This window comes from Chenopodium album, chromosome 6, assembly GCF_948465745.1.
Source record: "Chenopodium album chromosome 6, dcCheAlbu1.1, whole genome shotgun sequence".
In the NCBI taxonomy this organism is placed as follows: Eukaryota; Viridiplantae; Streptophyta; class Magnoliopsida; order Caryophyllales; family Amaranthaceae; genus Chenopodium; species Chenopodium album.
Window position 1 is genome coordinate 41,369,194 of NC_137839.1, and position 12,632 is coordinate 41,381,825.

The 12,632-nt window shown below is 33.6% G+C and overlaps 2 non-coding genes across 2 annotated transcripts; both read right to left on the reverse strand.

Moving 5' to 3' along the window:
* Positions 1-5,596: 5,596 nt before the first annotated feature.
* TRNAW-CCA (transfer RNA tryptophan (anticodon CCA)) lies at positions 5,597-5,670 on the reverse strand. The gene has a single exon. It is a non-coding gene; the product is annotated as a tRNA-Trp (tRNA).
* A 193-nt stretch (positions 5,671-5,863) lies between these two features.
* Positions 5,864-5,937, reverse strand: TRNAP-UGG (transfer RNA proline (anticodon UGG)). The gene has a single exon. It is a non-coding gene; the product is annotated as a tRNA-Pro (tRNA).
* Positions 5,938-12,632: the final 6,695 nt, after the last annotated feature.

Here is a 12,632-nt window from a genome sequence, read left to right on the forward strand (position 1 = left end):
AATTTCCAGTATTTGTAATTGATATATTACATACATTATGTAAATTTTATCGCTTTTTTAGTAATCTTTTGTTCGCTTTAATGATAAAATAATTTGATTTCTTATAATTTCTAATTATAACGAGAATTAAATTATCCAAATTCTGTCGTGTTTTGCCATCCATTTTTATTATCACATTCAAGTCTTAAATTCTTTTTTTGTGCTATGGTTAATTTGTTCAATTTTTGGAAATATTTTCTATTTTGGTAGAAAGTGAGTTCTTTCATCTCGAAATCAAAATAAAAAATATTCATTAATTGAAAAAACGAAATGGCTCTGCCGGGTATTCGTCGAAAGCAATTCCTTCCTTTCGATGAATACCCGGTGGGTTCATTAACAATTTATAGATGAAAAAAATGGAAAAAAAGAAAGCATTTATTCCTTTTCTATATCTTGTATCTATAGTATTTTTACCCTGGTGGATCTATCTATCATTTCAAAAAAGTCTGGAATCTTGGGTTACTACTTGGTGGAATACTAAGCAATCTGAAACTTTTTTGAATGATATTCAAGAAAAAAATCTTCGCGAAAAATGGATCGAATTTGAGGAGCTCCGCTTGTTGGACGAAATGATAAAGGAATGTCCGGAAACACATCTACAAAAGCTTCGTATAGGAATCCACAACGAAACGATTCAATTGATCAAGACGTACAATGAAGATTATATCCATATGATTTTGCACTTCTCCACAAATTTTATCTGTTTCCTTATTCTAGGTGGTTATTCCATTCTGGGAAATAAAGAACTTATTCTTCTTAATTCTTGGGTTCAGGAATTCCTATATAACTTAAGCGACACAATAAAAGCTTTTTCCATTCTTTTAGTAACCGATTTATGTATCGGATTTCATTCGCCCCAAGGTTGGGAACTACTGATTAGCTCTATCTACAAAGATTTTGGATTTGCCCATAACGATCAAATTATATCGAGTCTTGTTTCCACTTTTCCAGTCATTCTAGATACATTTTTAAAATATTGGATTTTTCGTTCTTTAAATCGTGTATCCCCATCACTTGTAGTGATTTATCATTCAATGAATGACTGAAAAAAAGAAAAGGGGTATATGAAGAGAAATCGAATTCGAGTTTTTAATTCGAATGTTGCTTTGTACATAATCAATAATCAAAGCATTACCAATTGTACCCCCTCTTTATATTTCTACCCGTCTAAGGTGGGGAGTTCCTCCTATATTCCTGTAATATTATTTTATTAAATTAAGTTTTCAGTTAAAGTAAATAGCAGACTGATGGATAGGGAACTCTATTAGCAACCTACCAAATTTATTGTAGAAATTTTCGGAATCAACGGTTGGACCATGCAAACTATAAATACCTTTTCTTAGATAAAAGAACAGATTACTCGATCCATTTCCATCTCGCTCGTGATATATATAATAACTCGGTCATCCATTTCGAATGCATATCCCATTTTTGCACAGCAAGGTTATGAAAATCCACGAGAAGCGACTGGACGTATTGTATGTGCCAATTGCCATTTAGCCAACAAGCCCGTGGATATTGAGGTTCCACAAGCGGTCCTTCCGGATACTGTATTTAAAGCAGTTGTTCGAATTCCTTATGATATGCAATTAAAACAAGTTCTTGCTAATGGCAGAAAGGGGGGTTTGAATGTGGGGGCTGTTCTTATTTTACCTGAGGGGTTTGAATTAGCCCCCCCGACCGTATTTCTCCAGAGATGAAAGAAAAGATAGGGAATCTTTATTTTCAGAGCTATCGCCCCAATAAAAAAAATATTCTTGTGATAGGTCCTATTCCGGGGCAAAAATATAGTGAAATTACCTTTCCTATTCTTTCCCCAGACCCTGCCACTAAGAAAGACGTTCACTTCTTAAAATATCCGATATATGTAGGTGGTAACAGGGGAAGGGGTCAGATTTATCCTGACGGAATCAAGAGTAATAATACAGTTTATAATGCCACGACAGCAGGTATAGTAAAGAAAATTGTACGAAAAGAAAAGGGCGGATACGAAATAAACATAGCGGATGCCTCGGACGGACGTGAAGTCGTTGATATTATCCCGCCAGGACCGGAGCTTCTTGTTTCAGAGGGTGAATCTATCAAACTTGATCAACCATTAACAAGTAATCCTAATGTGGGTGGATTTGGTGAAGGAGATGCAGAAATAGTCCTTCAAGACCCACTGCGCGTACAAGGGCTTTTGTTCTTCTTTGCATCCGTTATTCTAGCACAAATCTTTTTGGTTCTTAAAAATAAACAGTTCGAGAAGGTTCAATTGTCCGAAATGAATTTCTAGATTCGTGAATTTATCAAGATCAAGCTTGTAACAATAACAAAATTCTTGTTGACAATTCAATTCTTTGACAGTTTTGGATGATCAATAAATAAAAAAAAATTACGAGAAGGTTCTTTTTTGTTTGTTTCTACTTTTCTTCTACATCTACGAGCAAGATTTTGAGTTATAATAATATATTGGATTGTGAAGAAAACTTTTTTACTTTTTTCCAATCGAAATTTGACTCGATACTAGACTAAAAGGGGAATATAACAAAAAGAATAATGAGGGGACCAAATGATTTGATTCTAGGGGGATTTATCCGCCTTCCTGGTCTTAGACACACGACAAGGACTTTTACACATACTTGTCGTGTGTCGAAATAGTAACGAGTCTTGATTCCCTTCGTCAAAGACTTAGTCGGAATTTTTCTTTTTTCTAGATTTCACCCTTTTTCGTTTTAGATTGATTCTTTTTTTCTTAGTATTACATGTATAAGGAGCGGACAAACTGAAAAAAGAGAGAGGTCAATTTCTTGAACAAATGGAACTTCTTGGATTCTATTTAATCTAGAAAAATAGAGCTTCTATTTGGTCATTCAATAAATTAATTGATTGCTTCTTTCTCTTTCTTTTAACTTAACAATTTAGGAAGGACCACTAAGTATGATCGAGGAATATATGTTTTGAATAACCAAATACACTTTTCAAAAACATCGAAAAACGGGTCCGTTTTTCATTTATAGGAAAAATTCGAATAAAAAATTATGATAATTAAAAAAAGAATTAAATGGGACCTCCCCCTTCTTTGTTTGTCTAATTCGAGGGGGAAGGAAGGTCCTGTTGAGTTCTTATACTTTCATGTCTATACCTCGATTAATCAAATTACTACTTACTACAGCGATGAGCCTAATCCAGAATATGAACCATAAAAGAAAATACCTAGTAAACCGATCACAAGAATACCAGCTACAGTACCTATTATCCAAAGAGGAATTCGTCCAGTAGTATCAGCCATTTACCCCACTTCCCTCCACATTTCATCAAGTGGTCGTGCTAGAGACATAAACAGTCATGGATAATTATGAAATGAGGTCCTTTCGAATGGGATAAGAGAATTCCTACTCTATTCGAATTCTATATTCTATATATTTCTTTCCTTCTCTTTATTTAATTGAAAAAATAATTAGAAAATAAAACAGCAAGTACAAAAATGAGTAATAGACCCCAATAAACACTGGTACGATTCAATTCAACATTTTGTTCGTTCGGGTTTGATTGTGTCGTAGCTCTATAATTCGGATTCGGTTTTGTTTATCGTTGGATGAACTGCATTGCGGATATTGACCCCAAAAAAGAAACGGTAGGTACAGCCAGTCCGTGAACAGCCAGCCATCGCACTGTAAAAATTGGATAGGTTCGATCTATGGTCATTGGGCCTCCTAAAAGGATCTACTAAATTCATCAAGTTGCTCCAAAGAGTCAAAACGGCCGGTTATTAATGGAATTCCTTGTCGGCTCTCTGTGAAATATTCGTTTGGTCGAGGGCTTCCAAACACATCGTAAGCTAAACCCGTGCTGACGAATAACCAACCCGCAATGAATAGGGAGGGTATAGTAATACTATGAATAACCCAGTATCGAATACTTGTAATAATATCAGCAAAAGAACGTTCTCTTGTGCTTCCAGACATACTGAGCTCCACATATTCTTGTACAGTCAAAGGCAAATCCATAAAAGATGAAATCAGTAAATGGAAATTTACTTTTTACTCTACGTAAAAACGTAAAAAACCTGTAGGATTACCAATAGAGTACCAAAGGTGTCTTTAGAGTATACCGAATCAGTATAGCTATCCTTCTTCGGACACAGCAAGGCAATTTTAATTAATATTGAACTGAAGTACACGTGACTTTATTTTTTTTTTGTCTACGTGGAACTAGGCACCATTTTGTTTTTTTCTATAGAAATTTTTTTCAAATAGAACTAGTATACAATTTCTCTCTATCATTGTATTGGCTTCAGACTCGAAACTGAAGGTCGAGGAAGTGGAAATCTGACAAGTTGGTTTCGATCTAATAATTCGTGAAAAATTCCAGAAGAAGAAGCGGTTATAGATATAGAAATAGAAGAGGTTTGGGGAATTCCGTACTTTACTATTTTTAGGGATTGTTTAATTGTCGAAAAAAAAAGATTCATTAATTGATTTCACTTAATGCATTTTTGTAATACATCCATTGTTGCATTAAATCCAAAGGTTTTTTTTTACCTAACTGCAAGAATGCGGGTTTCTATTTATAACTAAATAATATTAAACGTGGAACCTATAAAGGCAAAGATAGTAGCAAGTCTTAGTCTTAGAATCGAGTTGGACAAAATAAATCGATTTATTTTTCATTTTTTTATATTCTATAGCGATTCAAATAAATAACTTTTTTGAAGAAAATTTCATGGCATAGTTATTATTTGTTTAATATTCGATTAGTTTACTCAAGGGTTTCCAAAAAAATCCGTTGATTCAAAATGACGAGATGTGTAAATGTCACAGATAATGAGTCATTTCTTTCTTTTTCTACGGCCCTTACTTTTTTTTTGTTAGTGGCATTTATAATGTAAAAAAGAAATGTAATAGTTGATGAATCAAAAAATTTCAATTGAACTTATTCTTTGATCCTTTGAATTGCTTTTTTTCTTATTCGCTTTCCAAACGGAAACTTAGGTAAGTACTTTAGAAACATATATGTATAAAAAGAACATCTTTTTTTTTTAGCCCCTTCATGTCTACTCTAACTAGTTATTTCGGTTTTTTACTAGCGGCATTAACTATAACCTCTGCTTTATTTATAGGTCTAAGCAAGATACGACTTATTTAAAATTACTTGAATAAACAACTCAAGAAATCTTTCTGTACTGTAGGATTCTGTCTATTTTAGAGTTCTTTACTGCGACAATTGATAGTTTTTGGTTATTGAGATTCGTGGGGAATTCAGATTCATATTTAGGGATAGATATTACCTTTCTTTTTTTTTTTCAAACGAATTGAAATGATTGAAGTTTTTCTATTTGGAATCGTCTTAGGTCTAATTCCTATTACTTTGGCTGGATTATTTGTGAAGGCATATTTACAATACAGACGTGGTGATCAGTTGGATCTTTGATTAATTAACAAATCTTTTTTTGATTGACCTCCTCCTTTCTCAAATCAACAGGAGGTCAATTTTCGATTAGATTACTGTTCATTTAGTTTAGTCTAATTCTTTTCTATTTCTATAATTCAACTTGACTTAACAACAAGGGAATCACGCTCTGTAGGATTTGAACCTACGACATCGGGTTTTGGAGACCCACGTTCTACCGAACTGAACTAAGAGCGCTTTCTTATCACAATAGATAAGAAAGATTGGAAAGAATGGTTTTTTTTTTATAACTCCAAACTATATCTACATCCTGTATGCATAGATTATCTACCATATAGAGTATCATAAAAAAAAGAGAGATTACGTATCTTCGATTTTAATCAAAATTTCAATTAATTCCTCCTTACTTCTCAGAGTAAAAGTAATTAGGTAGGGATGACAGGATTTGAACCCGTGACATTTTGTACCCAAAACAAACGCGCTACCAAGCTGCGCTACATCCCTTTCAATTCAATTTGTTTTTATAGTGTAATTGTAAAGAATCCTTGCCTTGTTTTCTACATTCTTTTTTCCATAAAAAGAAAATACAGAATTTTTTTTGCTCGGCTATTTCCTCTTCTTTTCGGCCTCTTCTCATACTAAGGTATAATAGAAAGTATTTGTATATTAAATAAAACCTATCGTAAAGTAAAAAAAATATGTTGTAGGAATGCTCAGTTCGGTAGATAAGGGACATGCTATTCTTTTTCTTAAAAAAATCTCTTTAAATTCTATTATTGGAAATTTTCATTTGACTTAGCTTAGGCATTTTGTGTACAAAGACAAGTATTCTTTAACTATCATATATATATACATCCGATCATAGATCTAATATGTATTACTTTATTTTTTCAATTAAAGAAATTAAAAAGGAGGATTTTCAATGCGAGATTTCAAAACATACCTTTCTGTGGCACCGGTCCTAAGTACTTTATGGTTTGGGTCTTTAGCCGGTATATTAATAGAAATCAATCGTTTTTTTCCAGATGCGTTGACATTCCCCTTTTTTTCATTCTAGTTATTAATACGGAAAGGGTTTAGCGAAGATTCGAGATAGAATCAACTCCTTGTGAATAATCCCTACCCTTTTTTATTTATTCTAAAAAAAGAGGGTTAGTTTAGTAAAGAAAAAAAGTGGATTCAACCTTCCCAAAACTTAGGTTCAGGTTAAGTTAAGAGTTTTCTACACGATATTTAAATGAAATACTATGATTAGAGAGATATCTAGTTAGAAACCCTTTTGAATTTGATTACGGAGTAGTTCTTTACTTAACTATTATTACTCTATTGATTTCCACAAAATCTTTCGAATTGCGAATTGTATTTCTAGTTAGCAACTTCTATTTTAGCAACTTTTCTATTTTTCCCTTCTTCACGAAAAATAGAAAAGTTGCTTGAATTAAATATCAAAAGGGGGTTCATGGCTAAGGGTAAAGATGTCCGAGTAAAGGTTATTTTGGAATGTACTGGTTGTGTTCGAAAGAGTGTTAATAAGGGATCAAGGGGCGTTTCCAGATATATTACCCAAAAGAATCGCCACAATACGCCTAGTCGGTTGGAATTGCGAAAATTCTGTCCCTATTGTTCTAAACATACAATTCATGGAGAGATAAAGAAATAGATCAAACTGAACGTCTGTTTATTATCCTTTCAAGTAAGGAGACAAAACAATTTTAATTTTCATTATATAAGAAATATATATATTATTTACTCTTTTTTACTAGAAAATATATTTTCATATTCAATATTTCATAATTATTATATATAATATATAAAATAGAAATAAACAAAGAAAATCCTATTTTGGCTGGACCCAAAAAAAAATTCGAATTAAGAAATAGGATAGGATTTTTGGTATAAGTAATAAACTAAACAAACTATGGATAAATCTAAGCGACCCCTTATAAAATCCAAGCGATCTTTTCGTAGGCGTTTGCCCCCGATTCAATCGGGGGATCGAATTGATTATAGAAACATGAGTTTAATTAGTCGATTTATTAGTGAACAAGGAAAAATTTTATCTAGGCGGGTGAATAGATTGACCTTGAAACAACAACGATTAATTACTAGTGCTATAAAACAAGCTCGTATTTTATCTTTGTTACCTTTTCTTAATAATGAAAAACAGTTTGAAAGAACCGAGTCGACTACTAGAACTGCGAGTTTTAGAACCAAAAATAAATAAAAAATAGACTTATTCCTTATTTAATTGATAATGGAATTGAATCAAAATTTGAATCTGAACTCAAGCACAGATTGGGGTTTTATTCTAAAAAAATCGAAATTTTATTGTCACGTCGTAAGATAATATAAAAATTGGGAATTTTTTTAGAATGGATTTGTTGATTTTTATTTATTTATCGTACTTTATCAGACTAATTCCTACTTTAATACTCCCGGAGAATAAACTCCGGGGAACTTCATTTAAATCATTTCGAGGTATTTTTTGCAATTTTCTTTTTTTATGATCTCATTGTAAATAATAGAAATACAATTTGGATTGAATATAGCTATTTGTGCAAGTATTTTACGATTAAGAAGCAACTGCCTGTTGTACAAATCATGTATAAATTTACTATAATTATAGTATACCCCCCTTTCGCGAATTGCTGCATTTATCCGAGTGATCCACAAACGGCGAAAATCTCTCTTTTTCCTATCTCTATCCCGATGAGACGAAACCAAAGCTCTTATTTTCTGTTGAGCAATAGTTCGAGTAAGTCTTGAATGAGCCCCTCGAAAGCTTGATCCAAAAAGACGAATTTTGTTTCTGCGTCTTCGAGCTATATATCCTCGTTTAACTCTAGTCATTGAATAAATGTAACTTTGATGAATAACTTATTAATTTTCTTTCTTTGAGTTATTCTTTTTTCTCCTGGTCTATCAATAACAAAACGGATTTTTCCAATGTATAAAATAAAAATTCCAATGGCTTTTGCTACTATAACCTTCCCAACCACTATTTTTTCTTTTTTTTTTTTTACATTTCACCTTAAAACAAGACAAAAAAAAGAAAAATTGTATTAATGTATCAAACAAAAGTAACTAAAAAAATATAAATTCAAGTTAAATATAGATGATTAAAGAAATAGTGGGTTCCTTCGTTTCTATGGTTCCTTTTTAAACGGTGAGGTCCTTTCTATACACCGGAGCCCTTTCCTTCTACTTCATTTCCAGAATCTTATTAATAACTTGTACAGTTCAAACATTTTGGCTCTACCCATGAATTATCCAGTAATAGGTCTTTCACAATGAGATCCACCTATACAGTAACGGTATTTAATTTTGAAAGTTAGCTGGATAGCTGACCCTGTTAGTCCGTTCTTGTAAAAATAGGAGCAGGCATTTTTTGCTCTTAAAAAAGGATTCCCCGCTAAATGGATAACGTTCGCTACCAATGGGAAATTTTCATTTTCGTATCTTAAATCCGATTTAGACTGACAGAAACCATAAATTTCATACCCAATAGATGAATAGATCTTTTTCATTTTATTCGTTTTAGATAGTGACAGGAGTTTTATACTATTCTATTCACCAGTACTGATCATTGATACTAGAAAAATTCTTTCTTTTGCTTTTGTTCCAGCTCATAATCGGAACGAGTCACACATACACCCTAGTACATGTTCCTCGGCGCTGAGGGCATCCCCGAAGCGCGGGGGATTTCGTTACATTTCTGATTGGTTGTCTTGTGTTTCTAATAAGTTGTTTAATAGTTGGCATGCTGAATCGTATACATAATGGGCTGGTTTAGATCAATCCTAACCGAAAGTATTTCTAGTTAATAGAATATTAAACCCAGAATGGTAAACCCAGTAACAAGATAAAATTTAAAATGTTTCGCTTTTTTTATTCATTTTATTCGACCGCGACAAGATCAATAATTCCATGGGCTTGGGCTTCTGTTGCTGACATAAAAGCATCCCTTTCCATATCTTCGGATATAATCCATAAGGGTTTCCCCGTTCTTTGTCCATAAACCCTTGTGAGGGTTTCGCGCAATTTCAAAAGTTCTTCCGCTTCCAGGAGAAATTCTCCCGTTTGAGCCTCATAAAAAGAGCTCGCGGGTTGATGAATCATTACCCTGATGATATACCATAAAAAGAGTTCTTCTATCTCACACAACACAATGAGGCCAAGAGCAAAAATACGGAATAACACGAAAAATATAGAATTGAACAACCGTACGTGCATCTTTTTCACATTGCATACGGCTCTACAATGGAATTTACTTTTTTTACTTTCTGTTGAAAAAGGAGAAAATATCGAATCGATCAGATCCAGATCAGTAAATTATCCAATTACCACCCTTCTTTTCGTAGGAGTTCAAAAATACTATGATGGCTCCGTTGCTTGATATTTATTTCGTTTGTAGTTCAGCAATCCCAAAGTTTCTTTTTGATCCGAAAAATAAAGAAGAATTTTTTTGTACTCTTTCAAACATAAATAGAGTTTTTTTCCTAAAAAAAGTTTGTGACGCTACAACGGACTCCTGATATAAAAAAAATCAGGAATACTTTTCATCTCATACTACTCTTTCGATACCCAATCGAATGTTTTGAAAAGAAAATAGAAAAAAAATTTCTCATATCGAATTCAAAGTGCCATGCTATTATTACTTAATATATTTCATACAGTGAAGGCATAGTCTTTTTTTCTCAAATAAAAAACCCATTGGCGCCAAGCGTGAGGGAATGCTAAACGTTTGGTAATTTCTCCTCCGACCAGGATAAAGGATCCCATTGAAGCAGCTAACCCCATACATATTGTATGTACATCTGGTCGAACAAATTGCATGGTATCATAAATAGCTACTCCGGGTATTACCCACCCACCAGGAGAATTTATAAACAAATACAAATCTTTGGTATCATCCTCGATACTGAGATATACCATAAGACCAATAAGTTGATTCGAGATCTCGCTATCAACTTCTTGACCTAAAAAAAGTAATCTTTCTCGATAAAGTCGGTTGATTAGGGTAAAATTATATCCCTTAGGAACCGTATAGGCACCTTTTGATGCATACGGTTCAAACAAAATTGTGAAAAAAATCAATGTGTAGATTCTATATCCTTTTTTATTTTTCATCGAGGTTTTGCCAACTTATAATGAATAATTAAGGGGCTCCTTTTATATTTTTCAAGAAAGATTACTTTTTGCTCCTTTCCCGAAATTACCTAATTGTCGGGAGAATAATAGAAAAAGATTTCTATAATTAAAATACAATTTACTAAAATTATCAAACTTACTTTTCATTGATGTATCATATCATCGAGATCCAATTCAAACCACGATGTCATTTTCTTGTTCTTGAATGGGTCTCTTTCATTTTTTTAGGTTTATGCTCTACTCCGGGTAAAGATCTGTCCGATTTTAATTTGCACATATAGGGCAAATCTTTCCAATACCACTTGTTTGTTTTTTTTATTTCATATCTTTTCTTGCATCAATTTCAATATTCAATCATTACTTTATTTGATTGCTTGAGATCACTCTTTTTCGAGTTTCAATTTCAAATTGAAACGATTAAGAGTTAAAGTAAATAAACTATATAGCAGTAATCTTCAATATATTTCCAATTGGGATTGGGTTTTTATAAACGGAGCCTGGATACTTGATTTTTTTGGTCCACTCGATCCAACCATAAATTTTATTAATTGATAATATTAATTTGAATCCTCCGAAAACTAAAAATAGATCTAATTCCATTTCACGCTCCAAATTTTGGATGATTCAATCAATCTTTCTTGGGTGAAAGGGAGGATATCTCAATCGGGAGAGAGAACGGGGAAATACCATATGACCCAAGATATCTGACAAGCCGCACTATACGTCAACCCAAGCTGCATCTTCCTCTCCAGGACATCGAAAGGGAACTTTTGGAACACCAATAGGCATTAAATGAAAGAAAAAAATTAAGTACTCTATTTCACTTTAATGTGGAAACGTAATAATTTAGGGTTATTGTCTTTATAATATCAATCTTTATTCGATTTTCTGCATAAACTAGAAAGGTTTCGTTTAAGAAGACGGAATAAATAAAGGAAAATTCTTATCAATATAGCCTTCCAATACTAAAGAAGTATGAAAGCATTTACTCATCGACGGTGGTATCAACTCCCCATTGCGTATTGCTACTTATCGGGTATAGAATAGATTTGTTTCTCTTTGTTCCTACAAACTGAATTGTTCCATTATTACAAACAGAATAGAACAAACATTAACCCTTGTTCCGAGATAATCTATTGGACAAAAGGGATCCATTGCATAGTCATAGTCTTTTCCAATGCAATAAAGTTACATAGTGTCATTTTTGATAAAGGGGTATTTCTATGGGTTTGCCTTGGTATCGTGTTCATACCGTCGTATTGAATGATCCCGGTCGGTTGATTTCTGTTCATATCATGCATACAGCTCTGGTTGCTGGTTGGGCCGGTTCGATGGCTCTATATGAATTAGCAGTTTTTGATCCCTCTGACCCCGTTCTTGATCCAATGTGGAGACAGGGTATGTTCATTATACCTTTCATGACTCGTTTAGGAATAACCAATTCATGAGGCGGTTGGAGTATTACAGGGGGGACTATAACGGACCCTGGCATTTGGAGTTACGAAGGTGTGGCCGGAGCGCATATTATGTTTTCTGGCTTATGCTTTTTAGCAGCTATTTGGCATTGGGTGTATTGGGATCTAGAAATATTTTCTGATGAACGTACAGGAAAACCTTCTTTGGATTTGCCTAAGATTTTTGGAATTCATTTATTTCTTTCCGGGGTCGCTTGTTTTGGTTTTGGTGCATTTCATGTAACAGGCTTGTACGGGCCCGGAATATGGGTATCCGATCCTTATGGACTAACTGGAAAAGTACAACCTGTAAGTCCCGCATGGGGCGTGGAAGGTTTTGACCCTTTTGTTCCAGGAGGAATAGCCTCTCATCATATTGCAGCAGGCACATTAGGGATATTAGCCGGCCTATTCCATCTTAGCGTCCGTCCGCCTCAACGCCTATACAAAGGATTACGTATGGGCAATATTGAAACCGTTCTTTCTAGTAGTATCGCTGCTGTCTTTTTTGCGGCTTTTGTTGTTGCAGGAACTATGTGGTATGGTTCAGCAACTACCCTGATCAAATTATTTGGACCCACTCGTTATCAATGG